This window comes from Arachis ipaensis, chromosome B8 (genome assembly GCF_059453495.1).
Source record: "Arachis ipaensis isolate K30076 ecotype BB chromosome B8, ASM5945349v1, whole genome shotgun sequence".
Lineage (NCBI taxonomy): Eukaryota > Viridiplantae > Streptophyta > Magnoliopsida > Fabales > Fabaceae > Arachis > Arachis ipaensis.
In genome coordinates this window covers 98,934,965-98,941,564 of record NC_142443.1, presented here as the reverse complement: position 1 = coordinate 98,941,564, position 6,600 = coordinate 98,934,965, and the positions used below count along the sequence as shown (strand labels likewise).

The window sequence follows — 6,600 nt, the reverse complement described above, 5'->3', positions numbered from 1 at the left end:
TGACTTGCTGAGTCAATATTTTATTCTGAGCCAATATGGCATTCAGAGTATCAACTTCAAGAACTCCCTTCTTCATAGGCGTCCCATTATTCACAGGATTCCTTTCAGAAGTGTACATGAACTGGTTATTAGCAACCATGTCAATGAGTTCTTGAGCTTCTGCAGGCGTTTTCTTTAGGTGAATGGATCCACCTGCAGAAGTGTCCAGTGACATCTTTGATAGCTTAGACAGACCATCATAGAATATATCCAGGATGGTCCATTCTGAAAGCATGTCAGAAGGACACTTTTTGGTCAACTGTTTGTATCTTTCCCAAGCTTCATAGAGAGATTCACCTTCTTTCTGTCTGAAGGTTTGAACATCAGCTCTAAGCTTGCTCAGCTTTTGAGGAGGAAAGTACTTGGCTAAGAAAGCCGTGACCAGCTTATCCCAAGAGTTCAGGATGTCTTTAGGTTGAGAATCCAACCATAATCTAGCTCTGTCTCTTACAGCAAAAGGGAAAAGCATGAGCCTGTAGATTTCAGGATTTACGCCATTAGTCTTAACAGTATCACATATCTGCAAGAATTCAGTTAAGAACTGAAAAGGATCTTCGGATGGAAGTCCATGAAACTTGCAGTTCTGCTGCATCAGAGAAACTAACTGAGGTTTCAGCTCAAAGTTGTTTGCTCCAATGGCAGGAATGGAGATGCTTCTTCCATGTAAATTGGAATTAGGTGCAGTAAAGTCACCAAGCATCCTCCTTTCATTATTATTATTTTCGCCTGCCATCTCCTCTGCCTGTTCGAAAATTTCTGAAAGGTTATCTCTGGATTGTTGTATTTTAGCTTCTCTTAATTTTCTCTTCAGAGTCCTTTCAGGTTCTGGATCTGCTTCCACAAGAATGTTCTTATCCTTGCTCCTGCTCATATGACAAGGAAGAATGGCCAGAAAAATGATAATAATAATAGAGATCCTTTATACCACAGTATAGGGATCCCTTTGTAAGTAGAAGAAGAGGGGGAGATAAAGGATGTGATGTAAAGGAAGAAACACAACTGTGAGGATTGGAATGTGAGATGAGATGTTAGGATATGAATGAATAAATAGAATGAGATGGGAGAGAAGGAGGGAATTTTCAAAATTTATTTTTGAAAAGGAGTTAGTGATTTTTGAAAATAGTTTTTGAAAAAGTTTAGTATTTTTTCGAATTTTTTTTAATTAAAAATAAAAATAAGATTAATTAGTTAATAAAAAAGAAATTTTTGAAAAAGGGGGAAGATATTTTCGAAAATTGAGAGGGAGAATTAGTTGGGTGGTTTTGAAAAAGTTAAGAAACAAACAAAAAGTTTGTTAGTTAGTTGAAACAAATTTTGAAAACCAATTTTGAAAAGATAAGTAGTTAGGAGGTTAGGAAAGATATTTTGAAAAGATATTTTTGAAAAAGATAAGATAAGAAGATATTTTTGAAAAGATATGATAGAAATTAGTTTTGAAAAAGATTTGATTTTTTTAAAATCTCAATTAATGATTTGATTTCATAAGAAATCACAAGATATGATTCTAGAACTTAAAGTTTGAATCTTTCTTAACAAGCAAGTAACAAACTTCAAATTTTTGAATCAAAACATTAATTGATTATGTTATTTTCGAAAATTATGATATAAAATAAGAGAAAGGTTTTTGAAAATTATTTTTTTTTTTTGGAATTTTCGAAAATAACCATGAATTTTGAAAAAGATTTGATTTTTGAAAAAGATTTTGAAAAAGATAAGATTTTCAAATTGAAAATTTGATTTGACTCATAAGAAACAACTTGATTTTAAAAATTTTTGAAAAAGTCAACTCAAATTTTCGAATTTGATGAGAGAAAAAGGGAAAGATATTTTTTTTTTTATTTTTGAAATTTTTATGAAAAACATGAAAATTATGCAATGCATGAAATTTTTAGATCAAAACAATGAATGCATGCAAGAATGCTATGAATGTCAAGATGAACACCAAGAACACTATGAATGTCAAGATGAACATCATAGACAGACTTTTGAAAAATTTTTAATGCAAATAAAACATGCAAGACACCAAACTTAGAATTCTTTAATGCTTAGACACTAAGAATTCAAGAATGCATATGATAAACATGGAAAGACACAAAACAAAAAATCATCAAGATCAAACAAGAAGACTTACCAAGAACAACTTGAATATCATGAAGAACACTATGAATGCATGATATTTTCGAAAAAATGCAAGATGCATATGCAATTGACACCAAACTTATAACATGACACATGACTCAAACAAGAAACAGAAAAATATTTTTGATTTTTATGATTTTCTAATTTTTTTGTATTTTTATTTATTATTTTTTTTCGAAAATTATTGTGAAAAATAAAAATAAGGATTTCAAAATTTTTAATATGAATTCCAGGAATCTTATGCTCTAAAGCTCCAATCAAAGGGTCAGGCATGGCTTAATAGCCAGCCAAGCTTTAGCATGTAAGTTTTTTCATGTATAGAACAACTAAGTGTGTGAGAATCTCTTGTGATGATAAGTTGAAATCCCAGTCCAAAGGATTGGACATGGCTTACAGCCAGCCAGGATTCAACAAATCATCATGAAACACTAGAATTCATTCTTAAAAATCTTGAATAAAATTTTTGAAAACATTTTTATTATTTTTTTTTTCTTCGAAAACAGATGAGAGATTTTTGAAATTATTTTTGAAAAGTTTTTGAAAAGAAAACAAAGAGAAAATTACCTGATCTGAGCAACAAGATGAACCGTCAGTTGTCCAAACTCGAACAATCCCCGGCAACGGCGCCAAAAACTTGGTGCACGAAATTGTGTTCCATGTTCTTTGTACTTGTGTGAGAGTAACAATATATAATTGTATTGAATCCTCATTGTGGCTCTATGTGTGGACACAACTCCGTTCAACTGACCAGCAAGTGCACTAGGTCGTCCAAGTAATACCTTACGTGAGTAAGGGTCGAATCCCACGGAGATTGTTGGTATGAAGCAAGCTATGGTCACCTTGTAAATCTCAGTCAGGCAGATATAAAGTGATAATGGTGTTTTCGAATATTAATTAATAAAATAGGGATAGAGATACTTATGTAAATCATTGGTAGGAATTTCAGATAAGCGAATGGAGATGCTTTTCGTTCCTCTGAACCTCTGCTTTCCTGCTATCTTCATCCAATCAATCTTACTCTTTTCCATGGCTGGCTGTATGCAAGGGCATCACCGTTGTCAGTGGCTACATCCCCTCCTCTCAGTGAATCATATGCTCACGCACCCTGTCACGGCACGGCTATTCATCTGTCGGTTCTCGATCATGCTGGAATAGGATTTACTATCCTTTTGCGTCTGTCACTAACGCCCAACAATCGCGAGTTTGAAGCTCGTCACAGTCATTCAATCATTGAATCCTACTCAGAATACCACAGACAAGGTTTAGACCTTCCGGATTCTCTTGAATGCCGCCATCATTCTAGCTTACGCCACGAAGATTCTGGTTAGGAGATCTAAGAGATACTCATTCTAGCTTAATTCATGTAGAACAGAAGTGTTTGTCAGGCACGCGTTCATAAGGGGGAAGGATGATGAGCGTCACACATAATCATCACCTTCATCACGTTCTTGGGTGCGAATGGGTATCTTAGAAGCGAAATAAGAAGAATTGAATAGAAAACAGTAGTACTTTGCATTAATCTTTGAGGAACAGCAGAGCTCCACACCTTAATCTATGGAGTGTAGAAACTCTACCGTTAAGAATACATAAGTGAAAGGTCCAGGCATGGCCGAGATGGCCAGCCCCCTAAACGAGATCACAGGATCAAAATACGATCCAGGATGCCTAATACAATAGTAAGAGGTCCTATTTATAATAAACTAGTCACTAGGGTTTACATGAGTAAGTAATTGATGCATAAATCCTCTTCCGGGACCCACTTGGTGTGTGTTTGGGCTGAGCTTAAGTGTAGCACGTGCAGAGGCCATTTGTGGAGTTGAACGCCAGTTTCTGTGCCAGTTTGGGCGTTCAACTCTGGTTTTGGATCCTTTTTTGGCGCTGGACGCCAGATTTGGGCAGAAGGCTGGCGTTGAACGCCAGTTTACGTCGTCAATTCTTGGCCAAAGTATAAACTATTATATATTTTTGGAAAGCCCTGGGTGTCTACTTTCCAACGCAATTGGAAGCGCGCCATTTCGAGTTCTGTAGCTCCAGAAAATCCACTTTGAGTGCAGGGAGGTCAGAATCCAACAGCATCAGTAGTCCTTTTTCAACCTCTGAATCTGATTTCTGCTCAAGTCCCTCAATTTCAGCCAGAAAATACCTGAAATCACAGAAAAATACACAAACTCATAGTAAAGTCCAGAAATGTGAATTTAACATAAAAACTAATGAAAACATCCCTAAAAGTAACTAGATCCTACTAAAAACATACTAAAAACAATGTCAAAAAGCGTATAAATTATCCGCTCATCAACTACTTGTTTAGAGTAATTAGTTTCTTTTCAAGACCCTTTTTATAGTATTTCACTAATTTAAATTAAAACCTTTTTATTAAACTTGTCTGAGGATTATAATTTGGAACATGAATTATAGCTAAGAACACACAACCTGTGAGATTTGAGCTTAATTACATGGTTACGCTATTTAACCATAATATTTTTTCTTGTGTGTTTTCTTCTCTATTACTGTAATCTATATTTTGTTCCATTCTATATGTCTATTGTTTAGTGTATTTACATGCTTGCATATGATTAAGGCCATCTTTTGTTATTAGCTCACTTATCCCAAATAGCCTACCCTTTCAATCACCTTTGTTTGCCACCTTGAGCCTTTTAATCCCCGTTTGTTCTATATTTTACCACATCACTAGCCTTAAGCGAAAAAATAATTAATTACCCCAATTAAATCTTTGGTTAGCTTAAGATAGAGATTGTGTGTCAATTAAGTATGGGGAACTATGGGAACTTGGGTTGATGAAAGTGTACAGTGTTTCATTGACAAAATATTGGGAATTTGGGTACCTACTCATGTGAGACCAGAAAAATTAAAAATCCATGTGTATTGATATGTTATGTTTACTTTTATATCTTTAATTAAAAAAAATAAAAAAATAAAAAAATAAAAAAATAAAAAAAATAAAAAATAAATAAGGGGACAAAATTACCCCAATGTTAAGTTTAATAAAAGATCAATGCATATGTGATAAAATTAAAGAAAAGTTGATATATGAGTTTGTGAAACATACAAGAGTGGGAGTATTGGGTAGCTAGGCATGAATTAGAATTACATAGAGTGTGTGTGGAGTTAAATCTCAATTTGGTCCGTGAAATTTAGTCCAATGCTCAGAATGACCCCCACAATTTTGTTGGCCCCAATTAGAACCCCCAAATTTGCAATTGTGGCTCTTACTTGCCCCTGTGATCATCTTCGTCAGCAAAATACTGATCTGATGTAATTACATGACATGGTGGACACTACTTAAACGACGGCGTATTGGTGTCGCGCCCAAACCCTTTGGAAACCACGTTGTTTTAGTTTTTTGTGGGTTAAAACTCTCTTTCTTTCTACTAGGACGATCATAAGTTGCAAAACATCAAGAAAACCCTTACACTACGTGGTTTCCAAAGGATTTGAGTGCGAAACCAATGCGCCGTCGTTTAAGTAGTGTCTACCATGTCATGCAATTGTGCTAGATCAGCATTCCGGTGACGGAGATGATCCCAGGGGTAAGCTGGAGCCACAATTGCAAATATGAGGGTTCTAATTGGGGCCAACAAAATTGTGGGGGTCATTTTGAGCATCAGGTCAAATTTCAGGGGCCAAATTGAGATTTAACTCAGTGTGTGTGTGTTAGGTGAGAACTTAGGTTAGTCAAAGATTCATATTATAGCTCAATTGGCCATACATATATCCTCACCCTTACCTTAGCCCCATTACAACCTTGAAAAGACCTCATGATGTTTGCATTGGTATACTAAATATTTGTTGATTGGTTAGATGAAGAACAAAGTTTAGAAAGCATGACTAGAGAAGAATAGAGTGATTAGCCCTAGACACTTGAGAGTTAGAGTGATATACACTACCAATGAGGGTTCAATGCTTGATTCTATGTTCCCTGCTTTTATGAGCTATCTTCTTACAAGTTTTCTTGTTTTTATTGTATGATTTGAATTAGTGGAATCTTATTTATATTTGTCCTGAAGAACTTGTTTAATTTTAACCAAGTGGATAGAAACATTCTGCATGTAGTTGCATTCATATAGATAGGTTGCATCTCATACTTTCTACCATTTCCTCTTCACTGCTTATAGCTTCTCCTGAGCTTAGCATGAGGACATGCTAATGTTTAAGTGTGGGGAGATTTGATGCACCACTATTTTGTGGTACATCTTGTGCTTAATTGAGTGGATTTTATCCACTCTCACAATTATTCATAGAATTCGCATGTTTTACATTTTCCTTCCTGATTCTGTGCTTTGATTGAAAACATGCTTCTTTGGCCTTAAAATTACTAATTATTAATCTTCTCTTATTACCATTCGATGCCTTGATATGTGTGTTAAGTGTTTTCAAGGTTTATAGGGCAGGAATGGCTTAGAG

The 6,600-nt window shown here is 35.0% G+C and overlaps 1 non-coding gene across 1 annotated transcript; it reads left to right on the top strand.

The window, feature by feature from the left end:
- Positions 1 to 268: 268 nt before the first annotated feature.
- LOC148548975 (small nucleolar RNA R71) lies at positions 269 to 376 on the top strand. The gene has a single exon (XR_015898282.1). It is a non-coding gene; the product is annotated as a small nucleolar RNA R71 (small nucleolar RNA).
- Positions 377 to 6,600: the final 6,224 nt, after the last annotated feature.